Source organism: Canis aureus, chromosome 5 (assembly GCF_053574225.1).
Source record: "Canis aureus isolate CA01 chromosome 5, VMU_Caureus_v.1.0, whole genome shotgun sequence".
NCBI classification, from domain to species: Eukaryota; Metazoa; Chordata; class Mammalia; order Carnivora; family Canidae; genus Canis; species Canis aureus.
In genome coordinates, this window is record NC_135615.1 from 80019253 (window position 1) to 80046972 (window position 27720).

The 27720-nt window shown below is 49.3% G+C and overlaps 1 protein-coding gene, 1 long non-coding RNA gene and 1 pseudogene across 5 annotated transcripts in view; all 3 read left to right on the forward strand.

Moving 5' to 3' along the window:
* The window catches only part of CAPZB (capping actin protein of muscle Z-line subunit beta), a 130406-nt gene that overhangs the window by 23766 nt on the left and 78920 nt on the right, over positions 1 to 27720 (forward strand). The window lies entirely within an intron of this gene.
* LOC144313529 (uncharacterized) lies at positions 4400 to 5555 on the forward strand (annotated as a pseudogene).
* Positions 17084 to 20977, forward strand: LOC144314820 (uncharacterized). Its single transcript, XR_013380676.1, has 2 exons — positions 17084 to 19979; positions 20372 to 20977. It is a non-coding gene; the product is annotated as an uncharacterized LOC144314820 (long non-coding RNA).

The following is a 27720-nucleotide window of genomic DNA, read 5'->3' on the forward strand; positions in this document are numbered from 1 at the left end:
ATCTTTGTGGGCCAACAGTGGTTGGCTACTGGCAGTTTCATAGGGTTCAGTCTCTTAAAACTTCATTGTGAGAAGTTTGGATCATAGATGGAAAAATTACTTGCTAATTGTCTCATTTTTTAATAAGTCCTTTCATTTCTCTTGTGCCTGTGGATTTTGAGTAGTGATGGTCATAGGCCACGTGTAGTCTTTTATCTTCCTTTTTTAAAGATTAATATGACCAGACAGTGTGCCGTCCCCTCCCCCCATCTGTTAGAACGGCCCAAATCTGGAACATGGACAACACCAAATGCTGGCGAGGACATGGAGCAGCAGGAACCTGTGTTTGTTGCTGCTGGGAGTGGAAATGTAACAGGCCCTTTGGAGGAGTTTAGTGGGTCTTTACAGAACTAAATATGCATTCCGGCAACCATGCTCCCTGGAATTTACCCAAAAGAGTTGAAAACTCATGTCCACACAGAAACCTGCACGGGGTGTTCAGAGCAGCTTTATTCATAAGTGCCAAAGCTTGGAACCACCAAGATGTTCCTCAGCAGGTGAGTGGATGAACAGACAGTGGTCCATCCCAGTGGAACAGTATTCAGCACTGCAGAGAAGGAAGCTGTCGAACCATGAATGGACACAGAGCCCTACATGCACGTGTTACTGAGTGAAAGAAGCCAGTCTGAAAGGGTCACGTTCTGTGTGGTTCCAACTGGGGGACCTTCTGGAAAAGGCACACTGTAGAGACAGTGAGAAGACCTGTGGTTGTCAGGAGTTGGGGAAAAGAAAGGCCGGGACAGGTGGAGCACAGAGTATTTATAGGGCAGTGGAAGGACTCTGTGGCAGATACCTGGTGGAAAACTATGGACTTTGGTCCATAGTGATGGAGGCTATGTCGGTGCAGGTTCATCACTGAGAACCACTGCACCGCCCTGCTGGGGAACATTGGTAATGGGGGAGGCTGTGCAAGAGTCGGGTGGGAAATCTGCACCTTCTCAGTTTTGCTGCCACCCTAAAACTTCTATAAAAGGTGAAGTCCATTAATAATAACTTCTTTGACCTAAGACTTCTCCCCCAAGAGCAAGAAGTCTTCCTAGCTGTCCATCCATGATGGCGCTAACCTCCCCGTTGTCCGTCTTGAGGCTGCTTCTGGCTTTTTTGCATTCTGAGCAGTGTTAGAGTGGGGTCCCTTATGTGGTTTTCCCTGTATTTGGGCTCTCGTGTAGGATAGACCCCCAGGGGTGCTATTAATGTGTCTGCGTGGGAACACTTTCACAGCCTTGGTTAGATACTGCCAGACTGCCTTGCCAGGGGGTCAGGCCAAGTCATAACGCCGCCAACGGCATGAGGGTCCGTGTGTTCCTTCCTTGCTGGCCTTGGGTGTTTTCCCCCTAAATTTCTGATTTCATAAGCAACGAACAGGACCTCATTTTCTGTTTGTTGGTTAGTGGGGTTGACTGTGTTTGCTCACACACGTGCTGGCTGGGCGTGCACTCAGTGTCCCCTCTCCCCACCCAGGAGTCGTGTGTGTCGATGTGCTCGTACACACCGGTAAGTTGTATATTACCGGTGGTAGCCGTGTCAGGCCAGAGCTCCCCGAGTGTACACAGTGGATTACGCGGTGCCCTCCGAGCCGGCCCCTGAGCCATTGTTGGGGGAATTAGAGGTGCCTAATTAGTGCGGATCAAGCTGGAAGCCAGCACTGTGGGCCTTGTCTGCAGTCCCTGGGGCCCAATGGTGACTTCAGTGGCATCTTCCACCTTCAGCTGTTCTGTGAACTCAGCTGAAATTTGATCACATTACAGTATGGTTAAGGGGCCTAATTAGCCGGAAACCTCAGGAAATTCGAAAATTAAAGAGTCCATTAATCCCTAGGCCCCTCCTTTGGTGAAGGGCTCCAATTCCCCTTTGGTTTGCCTGATTTTCCTGCTGTGCTTTAGCTCCAATGAGACTTGGATAGAGTGACAGCTTTTCTGCTGGAACTTCCTCCCTTTCTGAGGTTAAATGGAACCCTTTAAACCTCTCATCTTCCCTCCCCATACCACCGAGCTAATCTCCAAGTAATAGTCTGGAATGCTGGTCATTGTTCCATTTCCTGGATGAAAATCCTCCTGAGCCCAGTTAAGGTGAGTGTCATGACCCCAGCCAGGCCCCTTGACCCTCCTGTGACGTGGAGGAGCAGGAGCGACCTGTGCAGTAGTGTCCCTTGTGCAAGCTGTGTCTGAGAATAAGCACCCCCATTCCTTGTCCCTTTGAAACATTGGTGGTTTGTGTTGTGTTTTAGGTTCCTGTGGTCTGAGCAGTTTTGTGTGGTGGTAGTCTGCTCCTTCCCCCTCCTCGGGTGGCCCGTGGGGGCAGCCCAAGTGAGATGGTGTGAGATGCTCTAAGGATGTCATGTGCTTTGTTGGGCTGATACTTGGCCAGGCCCGTAAGCTGGAGTAGCCTTTCTGTACAGTGCAGTCCTAGTCGGCATGGTGGATCTGCATTCCATCCAAGACGAGGCAGTTTAGCCACAGTTCCCTTGAAGGGCACCTGCATTTAAGAGAACTGGACTGGGATCCTGAGGCTGGCGTTGCTGGAAAGATGTGCCCGTATGACAGCCTCAGTATGAAACCGAGATCTATCTATTGCATGTGTGCGTGTGTTGTTAGCTTCTTACGGAATAGCTGATCCTGCCTTGGATTCGCAGCTGACCCTCCTCCGAGAGGTTTTATTAGTATTCAAAGATTATTTTTGCATTTCTTTTGTTTATTTCTCAAAGCTCTTCTCACTCCAGCTCCTCGTTCCATTTACCATGGGAGCATATTATTTGGTTGCTCTTAAAGTTATGCGCCTGCATTTAAGAACCTATAAAATACAGGAAATGGATCTTTATTTTTCTTCTGAAAACAGTCTGCCCTGAGACTGTGCTCTCTCCATGGCTCGGAGAGAAAGAGTCCGGTACCGTGTTACGTGGGACGTGACCGTGTCCGTGGACCTTGGAGTCAGCCTGCCCTTTTGGAAGGCTTTAAGATGAGTGGCACATGTGGGCATTGGGGCTGTTCTCTTCTCTCCCTCTAGCTCCTCGGCAACTTTTACAGAACAGGATCACAAATCCAAAGGTCAGCTGTGGCAAGTGGATGATGGGAGTGACCTGGCCAGGGTGTGGGTGTGCTACTGGTAGTAAACTGCCGATGTAGTATGTTGAAAAATAGCAGTCACGTGGCCATTGGGGATCAGTGAGGGGTTCCTGCCTGTCTGGACTCCCATTACCTGCTTGGGGACACCCATCAGCTGGCATGTAGAGGGCCTTTGAAATTGGCCCCTTTCAGAGAATAAAGCTTGCTTGTTGAGTTAGATCATAGAAATGGAAGCAGACTATCATCAAAGTCTCAGATCCATGAGCCCCTGGGAGCCCCAGGCATCCTCATGGGTGTTTGCTGGCTGGTAGTGGGTGCTTTGGCCACGCTCCCCTCCCCTTAGCAGGGACTCAGCCCAGCTTTGGCCTTCGCCATTTCTCAGATGGCACCTGTTTCCTCTCCGCCTGGGTAGCCCTGCCTGCTTGCCACTCAGGAGGTGTTGGTCGCCTCCATCTGCCACTCCGTCCCTCGGAGCCGCCCATAACCAGCTCGGGAGGCTCGAGTGGGTGGCCCCACGGGCCCCGGGCTTCCTGGCTGCTTGGTGTGCAGTTCAGCTTCCTCTTTGCAGGCTGGTTCCGTGAATTCACAGTGTGCACACAGCCCCTCAGCCCCTCCTTCCTGTACCAGGGCTTTATCTTTTCGGGCCAGCTCCTGCTGACGGCTGCAGTTTCACAGCTTTAGGCTATGGTGGGGCCTTTTAAACCATCCGCTTAGCAGAAGTGCTTCACCAGAAATGGTCTGCCTCTGCCTTGCAGTCTCTACGCTCCACTACTTGAACCATCATTTGAAGTCTGTTGGAGAAAATTGGGACCGTTTCCTGACACATGTTATTGAAGGCTTTGGTGTTGTGGTAAAGAGGGCAGGTTTGCGCCTGGATCCCCCGACCCACTGCTGTGTGGGCAAATCACTGAGCTTCCCTGCTCGCTTGGGATGAATGTGTGTCCACAAGTTCACCAGGATAGAGATTGGACATAAATGTGTAAGGTAGACAGAACGACTAATAGTAGTTCTTAGTAATCTTAGATAACTTTCCAAAATAAAAGCAGTAGGAAACCTTCTCCAAAAGTCATTTGTGTGATATTTTGTGGAAGAGAGTTTCTAAAGACCAGGGTGTAGCTATTACAGGAGACATTCTAGAACTGACTTGCTCTCTGGGGTCTGTCTCATGTGGCCAGTGCCTCATTCCTCGTCCCACCTGAGGGGTGCCTCATCCCCTAGTGCTCGTGTGAGTTGTAAGCATGCTGTCTTTTGTATGGCTTTCCTCTCCAAGGTTTCTCGGATTCCTTCATTTCTTTCTTTTTTAAAAAATATATTTATTTAGACAACAAGTGTGGCGGCTGTGCAGCCGGCAGGGCGGCGAACTGTCTGGCCTGTAGCCTTCCTCCTTGGTTGAGGAAATGATCAACCAGTACAGTATTCTCTTCAAACAAGAACAAGCCCGTGATGATGCCATTTGGTCAGTTGCCTGGGGGACAAACAAGAAAGAAAACTCTGAGACGGTGGTTATGGGGTCCCTGGATGACCTGGTGAAGGTCTGGAAGTGGTGTGATGAGAGGCTGAACCTACAGTGGAGTCTAGAGGGACATCAACTGGGCAGGGTGTCTGTGGACATCAGCCACACGCTGCCCATCGCTGTGTCCAGTTCTCTTGACGCTCATATTCGTCCCTGGACTTGGATAACGGCAAACAGATAAAATCTAAAGATGCAGTGGATGCCTGGACTTTGGCCTTTTCTCCTGATTCCCAGTATCTGGCCACAGGAACTCATGTGGGTAAAGTGAACATTTTTGGTGTGGAAAGTGGGAAAAAGGAATATTCTCTGGACACGAGAGGAAAATTCATTGTTAGTATTGCATATAGCCGTGATGGGAAGTATCTGGCCAGTGGAGCCATAGATGGGATCATCAATATTTTTGATATTGCAACTGGAAGACTTCTGCACACCCTGGAAGGCCGTGCTATGCCTATCTGTTCCCTGACATTCTCCCCAGGTTCTCAGCTCCTGGTCACTGCATCAGATGATGGCTACATCAAGGTCTTTGATGTACAACATGCCAATTTGGCAGGCACGCTGAGTGGCCATGCATCATGGGTGTTGAATGTTGTGTTTTGTCCTGACGACACTCACATTGTGTCCAGTTCATCTGATAAAAGTGTGAAAGTTTGGGATGTTGGAACAAGAACCTGTGTTCACACCTTCTTCGATCACCAGGATCAGGTGTGGGGAGTAAAATACAATGGAAATCGCTCAAAGATTGTGTCCATGGGTGATGACCAGGAAATCCATGTCTATGATTGCCCCGTATAAACACGAGAGTCTCGCAGGCTGGTGTGCAGGTCATGACATTCCGTATCTCTCTAGCTTTAACAAAACAGAGTGTTTATTGGAATAGAAACTTAAATTTTGTAGATATGATATCTGTTCATACTTTAACATAAAGTGTTCATAACACACACACACAAATATATATATTTATTTATTTAAATTAAATTTGCCAGCGTATAGTATAACACCCACTGTTCATCTCATCGTGCACCCTCCTGAGTGCCCATCACCCTGTCCCTCCACCTACTCCCCTTCTGCAGCCCTTTGTTTGGTTCCCAGAATTAGGACTCTCGTGGTTTGTCTTCCTCTCTAATTCTTCCCATTGAGTTTCCCTCCTTTCCCTTATGGTCCCTTTCATTACTTCTTATATTCCACATATGAGTGAAACCATATAATTGCCTTTCTCCAATTGACTTACTTCACTCAGCACAATACCCTCCAGTTCCATCCACCTTGATGGAAATTCATCCTTTCTGATGGCTGAGTAATATTCCATTGAATATATATATGTGTGTGTGTGTATTGCCATTATCTTGATCCATTCATCTGTTGAAGGACATCTCAGGTGTGTTCACAGTTTGGCTATTGTGGACATTGCTGCTATGAATACTGGGGTGCAGGTGTCCCATCATTTCACTACATCTGTACCTTTGGGGTAAATACCCAGTAATGTAATTGCTGGGTCGTAGGGTAGCTCTATTTTCCTTCATTTCTTTGTTTCTTTTTAAAAAAAAAGTATTTTATTTATTTATTCATGAGAGACAGAGAGAGAGGGAGGGAGAGAGAGAGAGGCAGGGACACAGGCAGAAGGAGAAGCAGGCAGGGAGCCCGACGTGGGACTTGATCCTGGGTTTCCAGGATCAGGCCCTGGGCTGAAGGCAGGCGCTAAACCGCTGAGCCACCGGGGCTGCCCCCTTCATTTATTTCTAAGCTTTCATCTAGGACCTCCTGTGAGAGCGCCAGCCCTGTGGGAGATGAGTCTGCAATCCAGTGTGACGAGAAGCAGCTCACATGGGGTCATGGTCACTAGTGTAGATGCTGGAGCTGGTTGCCTGGGTTTGAATCCCACATGTCATGTCTGTTCCTCACTTTCCTCCTCTAGAATGGGAATGGGGTAGTTGTTTGGAGGATGAATTAATGCATCTCACATGCTTCTTGCTCTGGTGCCCAGAAGGGTACAGTAATTGTTTGTATTAGCACTGTCAGAGGCATTGATTCAGCAGATATTCACCCAAGTAGTGAACAACAGAAAATCCTTGCTTTGTTGGGATGAGGGAGATCATAAACACAAGCCTTTCCTGTGATAAGAAACAGCAGGTGGTGGGCAGGCAGGGACGGCGGGGCCCCCTCCTGTGGGGCCCTCCAGGCAAAGCGACAGTGCCAAGAGGGAGCCAGCCCCAGGGGACCTGATGGGGACAGCCTGTGTAGGGGCATCAAGGTGGAGGAATGTAAGACAGGGTCTGCTGCTGAGTTGAGCCAGGTCAGGTCATCAGGGCCCTGATGACACGGGGCCTTGTGCATCAGGTTCTATTGTGATGGTAACAAGGAGACTTAGGGTTTTAAGCAGGAGAATACTGTGATCTTATTTATTTATTTATTTATTTTTTAAAAAGGTGGGCAGCCTTGGTGGCTCAGCGGTTTAGGCGCCTCCCTTCAACCCAGGGTGTGATCCTGGAGACCCGGGATCGAGTCCCACGTTGGGCTCCCTGCATGGAGCCTGCTTCTCCCTCTGCCTGTCTGTCTCTCTCTAATAAATAAATAAAATCTTTAAAAAAAAAAAAAAAGGTTATTTCAGCTGCTGCACAAATGAAGGATTGTGAGAGACAAGGGTAGAAGCAGGGTGAGGACAGTGGGATGCTCAGTGAGAGAGACGGTGGTACAGTGGATATGGGCAGAATTGGGCTTGGGTCAGGGTCACAGGATGGCTAGGTTGACATTGACGCCAACCTGGAGGCACCTGGAGTTTGCCGGCGGCTGGGTGTTGCTCGCCCCAGGGCTGGTCATCACCAGGCCTCACCCCATCAGGACGTGTTGACTCCACGTCCACTGCTCTTCCCACACCTCCCTGCAGCCTCTCACCATCCTGGCTGCATTCACATGGCTCGCTAGGGACTGGGAGTCAGCTCGCAACCTTTTCTCTTCTTGGTGCTCAAGCAGATATTTATTTATTCACTGACTGTGGGTCAGACACGGTGTCAGATCTGGGCAGTACGAAGGTGACGAAGAAGGACGTTGCCCTTGCCCCCCTGGAGCCTCCAGACCCTCCAACCAGGTAGTCACTGCTCCCAGAGGGAGGCATGCTGCCACGAGGCTGCAGGAGGGGTAGACTTGAGCTGAGGGAATAGCAGCCCGGCCAGAAGGAACCACAGTGTGCGAAGCCCCGTGGCAGGAAGGAGCTTACGAGCATAGGGGGGTGGAAGGAAGACAGTGGTGGCAGGGAGTCGGATGGGAAACGAGAATGGAGAGATGGGCAGGACGCTCCTCCTAGTCACCGTTTGGGGGTGGTGGGGTGGGGGTGGTTTCCCAGGAGGCTTCGAAGGGCGTAGACCATGGGGCTGATCAAGTTTGAGTCTTCAGGTTTGCTCTGCCGCAGGTGTGGAGAAGGGGGAAGGGTGCTGGGGTGGGTGTGGGTCGGTCAGGAGACCACTGTGGTAGGCCAGGGGAGACGTGCCAGGCCAGGGGAGACGTGCCATGGGCAAGAGGGGGAGGGTTGGCACTGGGGATGGAGAGGAGTAATGATCATACTCGTACTAAATGCTTCGTAGCCGTATGACTGGCGTATAGTAGATGCTCAGTAAATGTTCACTGTTTGCATAACGGATAGGCTTTGGTGCGGGCAATCTCTGAGGTTTCGGGTATGTAGAGGCCTCGTACTTTAGAGTTGTTCAGAGCAGTGGAGGCAGGAGTAACTGGCTGGTTGAGGGATGCGTCCTTTGCCCCTCTGCCCAGACTGTCGTGTGCAGAAGGCTTCTCACCTCCGGTCCCAGCCTTGTCACTGGGGAGCTGCGGCCGCTTGGTCTTGTGTAGGTGGGGGGTGGCACCTGCCTTGCCGCTTCGCCGGAGGGGCTGCTGGCCCAGGTGGAGGCGCCTCGCAGGCTCCTCTGTGCTGCATACACGTGAGGTTCCTTATCCAGCGTTAGTCCTCTCCGTCCTTCCGCCACGTGTTAGTTGGGGGTAGGAAACAAAGCTGTCATGTTTTGTCCCCTGGCGTCCTTAAAGGCTTCTCGATCGCCTGTGGCGGTGCGCCCTCCCTCCCACCCACGCTTTTCCTTCCCGTTGTTTCTGCGCCTGCCGGGCCCCCTGGGCCATGATCCGGCGCCGGATCTCCTGCGGGCTTGTCCTGGGGAACTCGGTGCTGACTCGGTGGGCATTTCCGAACCACTCCGCTGCCGAGGTTGAGGAGTTCTCGGACTGAAGCGTTGTTAAGGCCTGAAAGTGAAACAGGAACCTCTGGTAATAATCATGAAAGGAACAGTAACAGTCCACGCGCAGAGCTGACGGGTGCCTGTCAGCCTGCCCTGCACGGTGACACGCACTGAGCAGGGATGATTTTTGCAAACCTGATGATTCAGCAGTGTCCCCTTGGCTCCAGATGAGAGCAGTCCTGGCATGCAGGAATGAGTCTTGTAATAGCAAAGAGAATTCTTACAAATAATAAACATCCCTTTCTATTATCCAAAGATAAACATTAGAGTTGGGGTCACCAGGGTTTTTCATAACCTCTTGTGGACTCTTGACTGGTCTTTTCCAAAACAAACGTGGTGAGTTGTCTGCATTCGAGATACTTCTCTTCCCTTGCCCCTTTATCCTTCAGAAGTATGAGATTTTCCAACACAGGCCTCACTATCAGTCGACATTGCAGAAGTATCAAAGGATAGGTTTTTTTTTTTAATATTTTTTTTTAATTTTTATTTATTTATGATAGTCGCAGAGAGAGAGAGAGGCAGAGACACAGGCAGAGGGAGAAGCAGGCTCCATGCACTGGGAGCCCGATGTGGGATTCAATCCCGGGTCTCCGGGATAACGCCCTGGGCCAAAGGCAGGCGCCAAACCGCTACGCCACCCAGGGATCCCCCAAAGGATAGTTTTTAAGGGTGTTTGCTTCCAAGGGTTCTTGTGCCAGCTTGTCTTTTTCTGGACTCTCTTTTCTTGTTTATGAAACAACCGAGTTGAACCTCGCTCATCTCCAAGTGATCTTCCTCCTGCTTCACAATGCACCCAGTCCAGGCGGCCTCTGCTCTGAGGCTGTAGAGATGCCCCTGACATGTATAGTAGGTAAAATGGACTTTGTGTAGATCAGATTCACACTTAAAGGACTATATAATGAACTTTTAAAAAGTTTTTAAAAATAAGAATTCCGGGCAGCCCCGGTGGCTTAGCGGTTTAGTGCCGCTTGCAGGCTAAAGAATCTGAGGTTGGGTAATGATATTCCCATTTCACAGAAGAAACTTTCTTTGAGGTTGGGTAATGATCAGCCCAGGGTGTGATCCTGGAGACCCGAGTCCCGCGTGGAGCCTGCTTCTCCCTCTGCCTGTGTCTCTGCCTCTCTCTCTCTCTCTGTCTCTCATGAATAAATAAAATCTTTAAAAAAAAAAAAAAAACAAACAATCCTTGTTTGTGTGATTAACCCTGGCAGGAAGTCTGTTTGGAGGTCAGAAAGGCCTAGAATGCTCATGTGTTTGGATTCCCAAAGCAGGGCCCACCCCTGCTGGTGAGTCAGACGTGGTCCTGCTTCGAGATGCCTTGCTGTTGGCCTCTTCGGAAGGGCTCCAGCCTCATTTTGTGAATGCATGCTTGTCTTCCACTGGTCCAGACTGTAATCTGCAGCAAAGTCATCGCTGTCACCCACCTGACCCCCCTGAAGTTGAGTTCTGGCCCATTTGGGAGAACTGGGGCTAGCATCCCCTGGCAGAGCATGTGTTTGAAAACCACCATACCACTCTTGTCTAGAATCTAATATGCCAAAATGGCAACCACAGCCTTCTGAAGTCAATTCCAAAAAGTAGATTGCTCCTAGGTATGGCTGCAGGAGGAGAGAGCGGAGGTTTGCTCCCAAGACTGTCAGCATCAATTTGTCTATGAACTTGGACTGAGTTAGGGACAGCTGAGGGGATAATTGAACCAGGTGGATCAGGTTTCGAGTGTGAACAAAGATACCGAGAACTACCTTGTAATCATTTCAATGTGAGGCATGCTCCCTTCTCCCTGGACCTTTAAGGAGGCTGAAATAGTTGAAAGGGAGCTGCCGAGAAAGAGGAACATGGTGATACCCTGTCTGTCTTCACCTGGAACTTGATCTGAAAAGGAAGTGGGGATTGTGGAAAGAGCGAGGGCCCTGGAGTTGGGTAAATGTGGTTCCAATCTTGGGTTGCCCTCTTCCAGGCACGGTGGCTCGGGGTGAGCTCCTGAACCTCATTTTCTTCCTTTCACCTACCAAGGAGTTAGAAGCAGTTGACTCAGTACATGTTAATGTGCCTAGTGGAGTGAGCATCGAAAAGTGGTGGCTGCTGTGGGGAATAGTATTTGGGCCTCCTGGAAAGGGTGTGATGATTTCGATGCCGGTCCTGTGCCTAGAGATCTACCTTGCTCTCATTTCATCTTGAGGAGTCTCTGAGGTTAGGTAATGATATTCCCATTTCACAGATGGAAGAAACTTGCACACGTGGAGGTAGGATTTAAGTAACTTGCATGAAAGTTTCATGAGAACTGCTGAGGACTGATTACTGGCGATCCCTGAGTGTTAGCACACAGAATGATTTTTTTCTTTAAGGACTCAAAAATGATAATAGTCATGGTTTTCTCCTGATTTAGTAATAAATTGTAGAAATTTAGAAAAAAGAGCAAAGTATAAAAATAAAAATCACTTTAATCCCACTACTTAGACAAAATATTTGTTGTTTTGGAGTATTTCCCTCTGGCCTTTTATGACTGTTATTTAATGTTCTGGTGTATATATAAATAGGTACCGTTGTGTTTCTCTTCTGTTCTGGGTGGCAGTTAAAAACCTGGCTTCTGGAGCCAGGCTGGGTTCAGATTCCAGCTCTGCCATTTGCTAGCTTTGTGACCCTCGACGAGTTCTGTAGCTTCTCTGTACCTCAGTCCTCTCGTCTAAGAAATAGGATTAATAGTGGAAGCTATTTTATAGGCCCATTATGAGGATCGAATGAATTACCACTAAGCACTTGGAACGGTGTCAGGCACACAGAAATCCTTTGTCAGTAAAACTGTGGTTAAAATCATAATCACCATTTTTTGTGTAGCGCTATATTGCCTTTATAAATCTGATTTTAGCTGTTTTGTAACCCACACTACGTAGACCTAGCATAATTTGCCTTGAAGATCTGCCACTGCCTTTGTTACCCTGATCGTGCTAGTGAAGAGCTTAGGAACGAGGCCCGATGTCCCGGTGTCTCCAGTCTGAGCCCAGATGCGGAGCACCGAAGACTCCCCTCCCTGCTTCCTCAGCTCCAGTGCCAGATTTGATTCACATCTTGTCAGACCAGGGCATTTCTTTTTCTTGGCTGTTGTCAGAATCTCCAAGCCTCAAGACCCCCACTTTGCTCTCTTACCCCCGGTTCCGGCCTTGGAAAGTGTGGCCTTTCAGTCCCGCTCTGTGATACACAAGCAGACTTTGTGCCCGTCGGCCGCACATCGACTCCAGGGTCAGGAGGTGTGTGGCGGTGGAGCTGCTGGGGTTTCATCCGCAAATGAAAACCACCTGGCCAGCTGCTCGGGTCAGATGGAAGCCAGATGGGGGAAGTGAGGAGGGGGCCCCCCCGGGGCGGCCTGGAGCAGAGTCCGAGTGTCCTGTCCTGTCCTCTCCGCCCATCCCTGGCCTCCGCAGCCTGCAGGGGATTGTTTGTAACCCGGGTGTCTCTCCCGCGCCCAGATGGGTCCAGGGTGCAAGGTTCTCCCCTGTCCCGGGCCACAGCCAGCCTGGAAGATGTGACCCAGAACCTACAGAGGTGACACGCATGTCAGATCAGACGGAAGAAGAGGAGCAACAGGTGGCTAAGTGGCCATTGGGGTGGAAACTGTAACTGTCAGGCTGAAGGGAGGCGGCAGGGAAAGTAAATAGCAAAGTTAATGGACTCCATATGGCACATGGTTTTGGATGTGAGCAAGGCCAGTGATTAGACCGAGAGACGTGAAAACAGCCCCCCAGGAAATGTGTTGGCTCAGTGACAACCTGCTGCAGACCGGGGAATAAAGTGGGTCTGCTCCCCAGGCCGCTTCTCATGCGCATGAAGTATTTGCAGTTGAGTGAAGGAGAAAAGCATTTATGGAAGGTAGGAGATAGCAGGAGATAGCGAAGCACTTTGCATCTGCCTTTGGTCTGAGTTGTCCCAGTTGCCACCAGGATTTGATTCGTGATTCCGAGAGGAAAAGAGGAGGAGGTTTTTACCTCTATGGATTAAGGAGGTTGCCGGAGTGGAAAGTGATGCGTTCATTTCAGTGTCTAAACACTCGTATTTGGGGGCAGAAAGAGTAGAAAAATATTAATTAGATACCCTGGCGGGAGGGGAGGAGGGAGGAGGCAGGGAGAGGCAGAGGCAATAAGCCTGTTCGGACTGATTTACAGCTAGGAGTAAGAGTTCTGCCTCGAAAGGAAAAATCCTCTCAGAGATAGAAAGAGCCGAGAGAGAAGGGTGTTCTGGATGTTTACTTTCTCCTCAGGAGCCTCCCCAGCGTGCCTTTCCTCGCCAGCAGCACGGCTTGCTGCTGAAACCACAGGCTCTGCAGCCGCAGTCTTAGGTTTGATTACTTGGAGATCGATTATTGGCTTCCCATGTTGGCTGCCTATTAACTCTCCGAAAGGAAAGCCCACCCACACCAGGGGAGGCCCTCGTGTGCCCCCGGAGCTGCCTGTTAGCTCCGTCCCCACCTCCTGGGATATGCAAGTGAGAGTGCCCTAATTAGGGCGCTAACGTCACACCTGTTCCAATTCTTAAATGTGAGATGAACTTTGTGGTGTAACTACGGTGAATTGCACCTTGCTCCCGTGGCACAGCATTCTGGTTGAAGCCGCCACGCAGAGGAGCGGAGGGCCTGTGAGCCCCTCGGGGCTCTGAACTGTGCCCTGTCCCGCCAGTTCTCGGCTGCACTCCGGACTGCTCTGCACCTGACCTTGGGGTGACATCCTGGAGGCACGTCTCTTGGGGAACCTGCCACCTGGAATCATGTAACTGGACTGCTGTGTCTGCAGAACACTCTTGGGAAGGCACGAAGGGCTTGTGGCTCCAGCTTCCTTCCAGGTGGTACAGGGGTCCCCCAAGGACGAGGCCTGGTTCCACCCGATGGGTCATTGTATTTTTTTCTCTCCCACTTGAAAACAGAGCAGCAATAACGACAAAATCCTTATTCCCAAAGAGTGACAGAAGTTTTATGTGCTCCCAGTGAGGGCTGGGATAGGTGGCACACGCCTCCTGGGGGGCCCACTGTGATCTGGAGTGTGGCAGTTGTCATTTTTTAGTGCATGGGGTTGTGATTCCAGAAAGCAGATTCACCATTAGAATTTTATGTCTGGAAAATAAAACCTAGTTTCTACACAAATACAAACCCTAGAGGGTAAAGTTAACGAAATCCACTTGGCAGATGGATCGTGGGTATTTTAGAGATTGAGGAGTACTTTTTTTTTTTAAGATTTTATTTATTTATTCATGAGAGACACAGGGGTTGGGGCAGAGACACAGGCAGAGGGAGAAGCAGGCTCCATGCAGGGAGCCTGATGCGGGACTCAATCCCAGGACTTCAGGATCACGCTCTGGGCCAAAGGCAGGTGCTAAACCGCTGAGCCACCCTGGGATCCCCGAGGAATACTTCAATAAAAATTTTGGAAATTTCAGAAAAACAGGTAAAAAAGAAAGAGTCAATTTCCCCACACAGGGCAAAACACTACTACCATTTTCATGTTGTTTCTCTCCAGGATTTTGGCTTTTTTTTCCTTAGTTGAGATTAAATATTTATATCCAACTGTGCTAATTTAACATAATATAGATCATTTTCTCATGTTTTAAAGGACTTTCTCTGCAACATTGTAATGGTTACAGACTGATCATTTTCCTGTTGTTTGGGGAGGTTATTTCTAGCTTTTTGTAACCTATCAGTGGACATCTTTGATTTCTTTAGGGTAGATTTTCTTAGAAGGGTACAAACACTTTGAAAGTTTTTGACACATAATTCCCAGTTGCTTTTTAAGGGAATCCTACCCATTTTCTGGCCTTTCTGGCGCCCAGATTGGTTTTCTCTTCTGTAGTCATGGTGCCTTTTATGTAATGCGTGATTCTCCGCTCACCTTCTCTTCCACATGGCTCACTGTCCTGTTGCTCATTTTCACTTTGGCCCATTTGTATTCACCTTTGAGTACTTCCAGGGAGTAACATCTTGTCGTGGCAGCTTTAGAGTTTCTGTTGGATGAGAGCAGTGTTCTCAGTTTTCGTGCACGCAGCACATCCTGAACCTTGTGTGGTATTTGGGCCCTTGGGCCAGTGCTCCGTGTCCACCGCCACTTGTCATTAAGGGCAAGCCTCATGAATGGCTGTGCCCCGTGCGCAGTGGAGCTGACCTCTGGCCCCCGCAACTCTTCACTCTCACACATTATCTGATGAGCTTCTGTGTGCAGGAGGTTTGTCCAGTGATTCCTGAGAAGCCGCCAGCTTCCTCTGCCTCTTCCTTGTGGTCTTGGCAAGTGCTCTTGAGAGAAGCAGGGTGCACCCCCACCCAGCAGAGGCGGGCCAGCGCGGGGCCAAGGCTCTAGTTCTGCTGCTGGTATCTTTGGGGTTTTGCAACTGCTTTACCAAGGTATAATTTACATATCCTAAATCTCCCTGGTTTTGAGCGTACAACTCAATTTTGTACATTTTGTAGTAAATTTACAGAGTTGCAGAGCCATCACCACAATCCAATTTAACATTTCCAGCGCCCCCAGAAAGATCCCTTGCACCCATTTGCGGTCGCTCCCCGTCCCCACTCCTGCCTCAGGCAAACCACTCATCTTTCCTTCTTTCTGGATGTTTTGTATATATGGAATCCTATGGATTGTTTTCTGAAGAAATTACTAGATTCTTGCAGTCTTGCTTGTGTTAATCATGTGCTAGTTACCTTTGGGGAGTGATGTCCTCTGGGTGGTGGGATTATAGGGGGGCTTTGCGCTTTCTGTGATGATTGAATTTTTTACAGAGAGCCTGTACCACATTCACAGTCAGAAGAAAAGGAGAAAAGGGCAAAAGGCACATATTTCATTTGTGGAAAATACAAAATAGTATACTGAGGATGAAAAACTAATAGTCCTGAGAATCGCCCCCCGCCCCGGATAAAACTGCTTTTACTTTGGTGTGGGGGTTCCCCCCCCATTCTTCTCTGAGCGTATTTTTAAAATATAACTCTCATATTTTAAACTTTGCATCCTGCTGCCTGTACTGGCATTACAGAAGCCCTTTTCTCACCTAACTGAAAACACCGTTACAAACTTCTTGATGATTGTGTAGTGGTTCATTTTATGATTCACCATAATTTAAGTACACTGAGCTCTAAGGTCGGTTTTACTTTTTGCTACTGTAAATAATGTGGAATGAATGAATGTGTTAAAAGCTTGGTGTCTGACCTTTGCAAAATCCCTGGGTCAGGGACGTCCTCACCTGAAAAAAATTATTTTTCTCCCAGTTGGCAGCTGATTTTGCAAAATTGCTTTCTAAATTTCTTCTCTGAGCTTCACCTACTCCTTGAAATTATTTATTTGGCTCCAGGGATGGGGTTTAGATTTCTAAAAGATGGCCCTTTATGGCAGCTTGAGGTGCAAGGTGGACAGTGGCAGGGAAGTGAATGGAAAAGCCAAACTGGGGCCTCTGAGGAAGGAAGGCAGTGCCCTTGGGAGCCAGGATGTAGTTTATCTGAACAAAATCTAGTGTTTATAATCTAAACAGGGCTGAGGCACCTAGGGTTTTCTGTAAACAGTCCCTTTTTGTTCATCTTTAGTTTTCAGTAAAGGTTTGTTTGTATGAGTGAGAAAATGTCTTAGTTGTTTTAAGAGGGTTCAGTCTAAAGAGATTTTTGGTCATAGTCAAACCGGAGTTGCCAAGGGGTGGGGAGATGGGTAGGGAGATGGCAGCATGGCAACAGCAGCTCTGGGCACACAGGGACCCCAGGAGAGGCGTGGCACAAGCCCTTCAGTGATCCAGAAGGATGTTTGGGGATGGGAGGGATCTGTGAACCCGCCAGCTGTCCTGTCCACACTGCGGTGTGTGTGTGCGCACAGCATTCATCATTGCATCTCTGGCCTTGCGAGGGGTGGAACCCTGAATGTTCCAGAGAGACTGGTGTCTTCCTTAACAGGGGACACCCCTATTGCAGCCCCTGCACCTCAGTTTGCTCTTTATGAAGGTGCCAAAGTGCTGGGTATGTTGGAGGCACTCAGTCACATCAGAGTTCTTATTTGAATTTGGGCTTGTAAAGTTTTTAAGGGAGCCATGGACCTGAAATTGCTCCGAGCAGCCTTATGTACCTCTTCCAATGTGATTCTGTTATACGGTGTTTTATTTTAAAATAAAGAACATATATATATATATTTTAAAATCCTTTTATAAAAGACGTACTCGTTGTAGAGAACTATATAATTGTCGGCGCTTTTTTTTTTTTTTTTTTTTTTTTTGAGGGGAGGAAGGCCATGAAACCAAACCATTGCTAGCCATATACACATTTACCCCTCTGTGCCCTGAATGAAGACTTCTTCCATGCAGTTGGTGTCGACTTAGTTACTGCCGCACAAGGGAGCAGTATTTTTGTAATGTGTAGAAGGAGCCAAGGTAAAGCCAGAAGCAATGGAACTTTCCTAAAACAAACCAGAGTTGGAGATTCTAGAGCGCCCGGTGGCATCTTTGCAGGAAACCAACGAAAGCAGAGCTTACCAAGTTGAAGAGTTCTGGTGATTTTTGAAGACCCTGTGTTTTTTCAGTCCTTTAAGCGCCTGGCTGCTGCAAAGTGTCCTGTAGGGCTTCCTTGGAGGAGCGGGGAACTTCCCTGGCCTGAATGCAAGTGGGAGAAAGCTGCCTAATGACGGATAAACAGTCCTTGGTGGCTGTAAGAGCCTGGCTTCGTTGGCACCTGGGGCAAATGCACTGGGGTGTCGCCTGATTTCAATTTGTATAAAACAAAAAGCAAAAAACTTTTTTATTATGGAAAATTTCAAGCATATAATATAACGAACCTCCGTTTACCTGTCGCCATGGCCAATCTTGTATCCTCCATGCCCACCCACTCCACCCTCCCCTAGCTTAAATTAGTTCGAATCAGATCGTCTGGTTTAAGTTTAATGAGCAATCTGGGCAACCATTCTGAGAACAAAATTTTCCTACACTCTGTACTGAAGTCTGAACAAAGAGTGAGTGATTGCTGGCTTTTTTTTTTTTTTTTAAATTGTCAGTTTTAAACCTTATTTTTAAGTTTAAAAACTCTTTTAGCTTTTTTTGTGATGAAAAAATAATGCATGCTCCTTATAATTGGAAAGCACAGAGTTTACAAAGATAATGAAGCGCTAGTGAGGCCTCATCTGGAGAGCCCACGTGATGATTTAGGAGGGCCCCCGTGCACGGCTCGCTTCTCCTGTGCAGCGTGGGGCAGCCGTCTCCTTTGCCTTCTGCTCTGGGGCCCCCTGTCAAGCTGCCCCTCACCCAGCATTCCCATTGCCTCTGACACTCTGGAGCCCGGGGAGGGTCTGAAGTGAGCAGTTCGAGAGCTCTAGTTCCTAGTGTGTTGGTGACACACTGTGTGTATGTTGGGCAGGAGGGGTGAGCATGCCCATCACCACCCGGCAGTTGGTGGCTCGTTCTTTCTACACATGACGGGTGCCCAACAAATGGAGTTAAATGAACATGCTGCACCCCACTTCCCCTGGGCCCTCAAAGCCTTCTGCGTCTGCCTTGAACCCTACCTCTACCCGGGCTGGCTGGGCGAAAAAAACGAGTCCTAGAGGAAATGTAGTGCTCCTGAGCACACCTCCCACACTCCCTCTACTTCCAAGAAAAGTCCTCAAGCAGATGAACTCCTGGTTGGCCCAGGCTGCCTGTGTGCCATCCATGTGTCCCTACCCTCTGAATGCGGGGGGTGGGGGACAGACCCCAGGTTCTGGCTTGGACACGCAGGCTGCACAAAACCAAGAAAATGCATGGCAAAGTACCGTTTCAGTCTTTTAAGAGTTTGCAAACCTGCTTGTTTATATTTTGTGTATTTTAAATTCATTAACTGTTCTTTGAAAGCGTAGTTTTTAATATACTAGCCTGTCTTTTTTTTTTTTTAAGATTTTTAAAATTTATTTATTCATGAGAGAGAGAGAGAGAGAGAGAGACAGGCAGAGGGAGAAGCAGGCTCCATGCAGGGAACCCGACGTGGGACTTGATCCCGGATCTCCAGGATCAGGCCCTGGGTGGAAGGCGGGCACTAAACTGCTGAGCCACCCAGGCTTTCCAATATACTAGCCTGTCTTAAAGGATGAACTAGAGTCGAGTTGGATGCAGTAATACCTGTTGGGACACTACTTCTGAATCACTCTGCCGAGGGGCCCTCACCTTGCGTGTCTGTGGACCTTTCCTAGCAGCGTGGCAGCTTGGCCCAGTGGCTGCCACCCAGGACAGCTGGCCTGAGGCTGGCTTGGAATTTACCCTCTCACTGCGAGGAAGGGAGGACTGAGCTGCCAGGGTTGGATTTCAGGAGAAATGCTCAATGTACATAAAAGAGCAACTTGTTTTTTACGTCCTCTTTCCCAGCCTCTGTTTCTAACACGTATCTTTTATTCAAGCGTTTCCAGGATGATTATACCTCCAGGTACTTTCTAAGTGGTTTATTGGACTCATTGGTAACATGTGGTTTTTACTTCAACTGTGGGAAAAGTTGACAGTAGCGCCGCCCCCCCCCCCCCCCCACGACCCTGTTGTGCTCTCTCCTGTCTGGCCACAGGATGTGACAGCAGCTGGAGGGAGACTGCCCAAGTACAAGGGACCTGGACTCCCTCAACAAACAGCACCACAATAAAACAAGTCCCGGTGCTGCGTCTAACCCGAGGAGACTGCAGCGAGTGGCGAGTAGCAGGCACGGCCTGAGTCAGTGGGGCAGACTCTGGGGGGACGCCGGGTGCAGGGGGGGTTCAGAGCTGTGTCACATGCAGAACTGGCAGCGTTGGGCGGGGCACACTGCTCTGTGGGCCGGGACACAGGCACTCGAGGGCCGGCGCACCTGGCGCATCTTTGGCGCATCTGGGGGGTGGTGAGCAGGCCAGTAGGTGGGTGGAAGTTGCGGGTGTAAGAGCTGCTTTGTGAAAACAGGCTGCTCTGGGAGGGTGAATTCTCCCCTCTGGTGATGACCAGGCAGAGGCTAAGGAGCCCAGAGCCGGAGAGGTTTTGTGAAGGAGAAGGGGGCACCCTGGGCTCACTCGAACTCTGACCTTCTGGATGCTTGAAGAACAACAGACCTTCAGCACCAAGACTTTTACTACTTGATGCCATCTTTTCCCACATTCATATAGATGTGGATGGTTGTGCTGTACGGGAAGGAGGTTGCCTAAAGTTAGTTTTATGCCTTTAAAAAAAAAAAAAAAGATTTTGTTTATTAGCATGAGTGGGGGGCAGTGGGGAAGGCCGACTCCCCACTGAGCAGGGGGTTCAATGTGGGGCTCAATCCCAGGGCCCTGGGATCATGACCTGAGCTGAAGGCACTCAACCGACTGAGCCACCCAGGCGCCCCTAGTTTTACAACTTTTCTTCCTGTAAAATGGGGCAGTCTCTTGCTTTATCTCACTTTTCTGATGTGGGAGTTCTGGGGATATATAGTTTTGGGGGGAGATCTGTGGTTTCCTGTCTCCAGTGGGCTAGCCTGAGGCCAGGAGACCTCTTCCCCCATGGGGACTCTCTTACCTGGGATGTGTCACCATGTTCCCCTTCTCTTTGGACTTTGGTAGTCTTGGGCGGAACCTGCCGATTTTTACATCCTACAAGCATGCATCCCGGCTGCTGAGTCGTTCCGTTTTCCATCCCTGATTGGAAAGGGTTTCTACCCCTGCCCCCTTGCTCTGTCTGCATTTAATTTTCCTGTGAGAATCAGCTAGGCTGTTTTCCCCAGTCGGAGGACGTCCCAACCTTGACCAGCTGCCTGCGGTAGGTTCTAAGGGAAACTACGAGAAAGAGAGGGGCCGGGCCGTTCCTGCTGATGACCGTGAAGGCCACTGAGGGCCTGTCAGCCTCCGTGGGGAGTCGGGCAGATACCCTGTTACTCCCTTCTTGAACAACACGGTGTGCTCGAGGGCTGACATCCCAGCTTGGACAGGCCTACAGGGCCGCCGCTTCCTGCGCTGAGTCTCGCTGGTGAAGGGAGCACAGCCCTGTGCCTCTCTGAGCTTCAGCTCCCCGGAGGGCAGTAGGAAGCTTCGGTGGCCACTTTTCCAGGGTCCTTGGTGCACTACTCGGCATTGAGATGCTTGGGAACGTCTCTCTTCCCTCGGCATGCTCTGGGTTTCCTGAAGCTCACTTCCTAATTGAATTTTCTCATTAAAACCTGCTTTCCCAAAGCTGTCGGGCAGCAGGGTCCTTTTGAGTTGATAGAAGAGTGGCTGGCTCTCTGTTTTTTCTCCCTCTCCCAGCTTGATTGAGGTATAATTGAGGTACACCAAATGGCACATGGTTAGAGTGGACAGTTTGATCATCGTTGTTTCTTTTATGATAACACATAACATCTGCCTCCCCGCGCTTGCCTTCCTCCTGTGCTTTCCAGAAGCCTCTCATGAAGCAGGGATTCCAGCTGGCAGAGCTGCAACAAGTGTTTCCATAAGCATTCCCACGATCCTTTAAGTGAGGAGCGTGACCTCGGAACCATGTGCCCGGCCCCCCTCCCCTGACGTAGGAGGAGGTGGGAGGTAAGAACAATACTGGGAGGGCTGGGGTGGCTGCGCTCCCCGTCTGGGGCACGGCCGGAAAGCTGAGCATTTGTAGGCCATCCAAACACTGTCGTTCTCCTGGGATCCCAGGGTTAGAAGGGGAGAGCGAATTGATTTCTGCCTTCACATTAGAGCAGAGACAGCTCGCACAACAGCCCCCTCTACTTTTCTGAGCTTTCCTTTGGTGCTTCCCATTCGTTTTGGTCACGGGACTTACGAACTAAGTATAAGAGAGTTGGCAAACTTGGGATGTGTGGGTGGCTCGGGCGGTGAAGCATCCGACTCTTGATCTCAGCTCAGGTCTTGATCTCAGGATTGTGGGTCCAAACCCCGTGTTGGGTTCCTCTTTCTTGAAAAGAAAACTGGCAAACTAAAGCCAAGATGCTTTCTCTTTGTGTTGGGAAGCTCTCAACTAACTGGTGAGTTTTCAGGTAGGGGGTTCCTTCAGTTTCCCCGGGCTGGTGGGAACACGGGGATTCCAAGCTTTGGAGCACTGGAGGGTGTCTTGCTGTGACTGTGCCTGGACTGAGTCCCGCTGCCCGCTGGGCCAGTTCCTAATCACTTCTCCGGTTGTAGAGATCCTCCGTTCATATCAGGTTCCTGTCAGGCCCAGCCGAGGGGGCCTGCGTGGCTTCAGCTGGCTGACTCTGCATTCTGTGCTCACTCCTGTGACCAAGTGACAGGCAGTGATCAACATGACCGTTTATTTTATTAGAAATTAGCGAGCACCCCACTGGAAGCCTTGTTCCCTGGACGTCAGTCGTGCATGGCTGTGACTGGAATTTTCGTCTGCAGGTGAGGAAGGCACAAGCAGTGACTAGAGGTGGTGAGGGGAGCTACACCTTCACCCTCGAGTCACTCAGCACTTGGCCTCAGATCACTCCCTAGCCTGTTCTAGAAGCAGGTTGTGAGGGCCTTTGACCTGAGCCACATGGTGGCATTTCTTATATTCATGAAAGACCTTACCGACTTCCGGTCTTTTATGGTAAGACTCTCTGCTTTTAATGAAAGCTCGTGGTGGATTTATACATCCAGATGAGAAACCGCATTATCTGCCACGGGCGTGGTGGTGGCGGGGAAATACTGTCCTGAGGAATCGAGCGTTCAGGTTCCTAAAGAACCATCCGACAAGCCATCCTTGGGTTTCCACTTCGTGGAGGTCTGTGCTGAATTAGGCCCCGCTCACAGCATCAAGCCTGGGCCGGCCCTCCTTTGATCTGACAGGGACGCCGTCGGGCTCTGCAGGCCCCAGCCCTCCCTGGTGCTCACGGTCGCCGCCGTGCTGCAGAAGCAGAGTCCAGCACAGTTTTCTAGAGGTTGACAGAAGGCCAGAGAGACCTTTATTTTGAAGTTTTAGATTACATCCTTTTATTTTCCCCCCTTCCCCTTCGCTGTTGACTTAACATGTAAAATTTACGGAGCAGTGACTACATCCCATGTACGTGCTAAGTGCTGTATAAGGAATACCCCCCCACACTTGATCCTTAAAATAACAGGATGAAGCGTGTGCTGTTACTACCTTCACATTACAGGTTAGGAAACCTGAAGCCCAGAAGAGGAGGGTAATCTGTCCGGGGTCACACAGCTAGAATCTGATGCACTCAGGATTTGAATGCACACAACCTCTTTCAAACCTGTATCCTTAATGAGAGTGTTACACCACCATCCTCTTTTGCCGCCCAGCTGGCGAAAGTGGGTGAGAAATAATGGGCTTCTCTTCTTTTGGAAGACTTGAAAACCAAGAGGTTAGCAGCGGTTCTTAGGCCACAAAGAGGGCAAGGTGGCAGCAGGTGCCTGGCTGCCGAACGGTACAGGGTGGTGCTTAGGCACGGCAGCTTTGCGGCCAGAGAGACCTGTCTTTGAACCTCTGCTTCAGCACACTCACGCGTGTCACCCCTCCCATGCTCCCTGGGGCAGAATTTCCACGTCTGATGGGAATACTTGTAGTGACCTTCTACGATTGTGTTTTAAGATTAAAGAAGATATCGACATATAATCACTGAGAACAGTACCTTAATACGTTTTTGCTGCTACTGTTAAAGCATTTGAAGTCCGTGGATCCGAGCCCGCTGGCGGAACTGCTCAGTGGAAAGTGGTAGTTCCCAAGGTGGTTGTATTTGTGGGCTGTGGTGGGCAGACCTGCGGCGGTGCTGGCGCCAGAGACGGAGTCACAGTTGCGCACACTGTTGGGGTGTATTAGTTCCTCATCGTCAGAAAGATATTTTGTATTTGGAACTTGCTGCTTCCCTTTCTTTGATTCTTTCTGCTCATTTAGGGACGCTAAGCTCTTTACTCATCCAAGTTGCTTGAGACAGAGCACTGAGTATTCAGTTGAGGATGGAAGGGAAAGAAGATTTGAGCTCAAGAAAAGGTCTTCTTGGTGAGAGACACACCAGCACTCTAAGGAAGCGTGTGTGTTGATGGCAGAGTAGTTTTCACTCCTAAAGATCACTTTCATGTAGCCCAAAAGAGCCAAAAAGAAGTGGCCTGGCCCTGACTGGATTTTCAGGCTCTCGTTGGAGGGCTTACCCACTTGCCAGCGTGTGTTTTAATTCCATGAAGGAACGTTTGGTTCTTGTGCCTTCCGGAACTAAATGCCATGTGAAAGGATGGTGATGATATCTTTCTTTGTGGAGTACTTCATATATTTCAAGAACCATGCTTGTTTCTTTTCCGATTCTTTGATGTTGTCCTCAAAACATTACTGCAAAGTAGGTGCTAGTAATATTCCCATTTAACAGATGGGGGAGTTGAGGCTCAGGGAGGAGGCTTGTTCACATCTTCTTTGCTTAGAAAAGGCAGGTGAGAGATTTACCCTCTTGTCCGTCTGACCCCCAAGACCCTTTGCGCCAGCCACTCACAGGCATATTGTCTGCCGTAGGTCTTGGATATTGAAGCCAGGAGGACCATAGATTTTTAGGCATCTCTCTGCTTAGCCTGTCCTGATGACCAGAAGGGAGGAACTTTGAGACAGGTCCTAGATTGGATTTGCAAACTTTTCGTGGGTTTGGTAAAATGTTGCGTTGTTCTTTACCATCACTAAAGCATATGAAAGTGTTGGTGTGATGTATCTGAGAGTGCTGGGGGCTGGTCATTGTTGCAGGACTCCGTTGTACTGTGGTGTGTTGTGCCCGTGGAGAACAGTGTAGGGGGTAGTCCCCTAATAAGGAGCTGCCCTTGAGTTGCAGAGGACAAGCAGGGCTTGGAAGATTTTCCATATTTATTCATATCTGAAATGGGACATAAGGAACCCAGGAGAGAAGTGGGCCGAGTGTTTTGCTTGATGGATTAGCATTGTGTTCCTCTTTTCCTCAAGCCTCCCTTTGGACATAAGTCAGAAGGCTGCACTGCCCCCTTTTAAGTGAAATTCTTGGATTGGTGGAGCCAATCCTTTAAATCTTGCTTTTCCATCAAGATTTGTCAGTTTGCACTGTTTTCAGGACACTCAAGCTCTCTCCCACCTCTTTGGAAGCCGTGTATTCGTGTCATTGGTGCAAACCAATGTTAAATTTCACCTGGGCCGTCTTACAAATCCATATGGGAGGAGGCTTATGTGAATTGGCTGCTTCTGCTATGAAAAAGGAGTCTGCTTTTCTTAGACTTCCTCAGTGAACATGTGGGTGATGTTTTTCCCAAACTTTTTTTTTTAATTTGTGTTTGAAATACTGTAGCATTCTACTTTAATCGTCTTTCACTTCCATGAAACATGACATCTTGAATTTCTTGTGCCATCGAGGTAGTAATGGACAGCATGTATGACTTCCATGGAAGATGTCTCAGGATTGCCCCTAATTACGTGCCTAACTACTAGCCGACAAAGTGGAAGGATTAGAAGCTTGTTACGTGACACCAGTCAGGAACATGCCGAGGCGGGTGGCTATAGACATCTGTGAAGCATTAATAATCAGACAGTAGGTAATGGTGCCCCGCACATCTTCCCAACAGGTCCAGGAAACCATCAGCCAGAGAAACTGCCTGAAAAGGTGGTTCGTGTTTTCAAGAAATCCACCCATCAGTGATGTGTTTGTGAGAACAGGGTCTGTTAATCCAAGGTGACCAGAGATTTCAGAATTTGGTTGTAGATCGAATTGTTCATAATTGGCCCAGTCTGGGAGAGGAGACGCACCCTGATTTTGTGAGCTGGCAAGCTGTCTCCAAAAGTCATTTGAAATGAGTTCTCTTTAGGTTGGGTTTTTTAACATTCTTTAGAGAGTGTTTGGTCCTGGGAGGCAGTGCTGGGGATCTGGGACCAGTCACTTAACTTTTCTGAGACATGGTTTATGCATCTACAAAACTGGGATGAGCGTACCTGTCTCATGGAGCCGTGGTGAGGCTTTCACAAAACCCAAATGTGCAGGGCCTGGTTCATAGTAGGCACCTACCTAAGTTTGGATTCTTAGTGTTCTTGATAAAGGATGACTAGTTTGGAAAATAAAAGTATATGGATGATATAGAAGTATTCTTTGGGATCCCTGGGTGGCTCAGTGGTTTGGCGCCACCTTTGGCCCAGGGAGTGATCCCGGGGTCCTGGGATCGAGTACCGCATCAGGCTCCCTGCATGGCGCCTGCTTCTCCCTCTGCCTGTGTCTCTGCCTCTCTCTCTCTCTCTCTCTCTCTGTGTCTCTCATGAATAAATAAAATCTTTTAAAAAGTTCTTTAAAACATCATTGTTGGGGCACCTGGGTGGCTCAGTGGTTGAGTGTCTGCCATCGGCTCAGGGCGTGATCCCGAGGTCCTGGGATCCAGTCCCGCATCAGGTTCCCTGCGGGGAGCCTGCTTCTCCCTCTGCCTGTGTCTCTGCCTCTCTTGTGTCTCTCATAAATAACTAAATAAAATCTTTAACAAAAAAAGGGGGGGATTTTTTGGGGGGTGACTCTATCCCCAGACTTGAATTTTGATTTAGTTAAGCAGACAGCACTAAACTGTATAATGAAGAGACTTGTTTCTGGTCCTGGTTCATTTGCTTTTTAGTTATGTGATAAGTTGGAATTAAAAAGCTTTGTAAGCCTGGGTCTCAGTTTTTCTCATTTTTAAAAGAAGTTGCTGATTAGATGGTTTCTAAGGCTCCCTTTAGCTAAACATGTCCCTGATTCTGTGTCTTACAATCTGGAGAGGTAGAGGGAGGCACACCCAAGATAAAATGCTCCACTTCCCCCAGCTGGCTCATTAGCAGAGCCAAGAGCAGTACGTAAGAAATCTGGCAGACACGGTCCTTTCCATTGTCATCTGACCTGGGGTGTTTCCCTGCGTAAACTCATCCCCTCTTCTGTGCGTGGCAGTCCTAAAGGGCGAGCAGCAGTTGCCTTTGAGTTGAGTGCGCATCACGAGCCGAGTTTCAGTGCCTGGAACAGGGGTCAGGAAGCTTTCTGGAGCCCTGGCAGGGGTGGGTAGAGGTGGCGGCCGCAGGAGGTAAAAGGCTTCTGCCCTGCAGGGGAGGGAGGTAGACGGGCAGCTGCACCTGTGCTCCCTCCCCTGGTGGGGCTGGGACGCGCGGTGCCCTCCAGAGCGAGCGCCCACAGCTGTGCCTCCTTCGGGACTCGGTGGCTGACTCCTTATTGAGAATTTTTTGCCATCCCACCAAGTTTACCAAGTCAGCTTTGATGCATCCCTGCAGAGAAGCCATCCTCTGTTCTGCAGTTAGAGGTTTTTGGGCTGTAAACACTGAACTGGCTGTCCCAAACCTTTCTTTAACCCACGCTATGGCAAAGATACAGCTCCACCTGCTGAGCGTGATTCCTTTTGGATCTTTCACTCCCCGAAGGGATGTGTAAGGGAAACATCAGCTGATGGCTGTTGTAGTATTTGACACAGAGCCTATATAGAGGTTGCTAAGTTTTGCTCCGGAATAAATATACCAGGGAGAGAAGCACTTGGAAATTCTCACTGCTGGGTGGGGAGTCGAGGTCGTTTGGGGACTCTCTGAGGGCTGTTTGTCTGCTTTCGACGGCCTCAGATGGGCTTGGGAACAGCAGTAAATACAGAACTGGTAGAGATACTCCTTGATGCTCTCCTGGCCAGAGGGCTTCAGAAAGAAAGCCGAACAAGGAGAGAAGAGTGCAAAAAAAAAGATCTTTTTGGGGTGCATATGGAATTTGATCCACTCTTCCTGTCTTTTGGCTTTAGGGGAGCCACGGATCCCCTGTGCTCCCTCCTAGACAGGGTGGGGGGCATGTGTGGGGTGGGAGTTGTGGGAATCTGCCCTCCTTTGTTGGTGCTTCATGACTTGGAAACGGAAATAACACTCCGCCTGCCTTGCTGGAGACTCCTGGCAGCCTAAATGGAAAACCTGCGTCAAGTGAGCAAAAAAATCAGGGAGGAAAGGGCCCTTGAGCACCCACAAACTGTCGTGTAAAAGTCCTAGTGTACAAGCCACATGC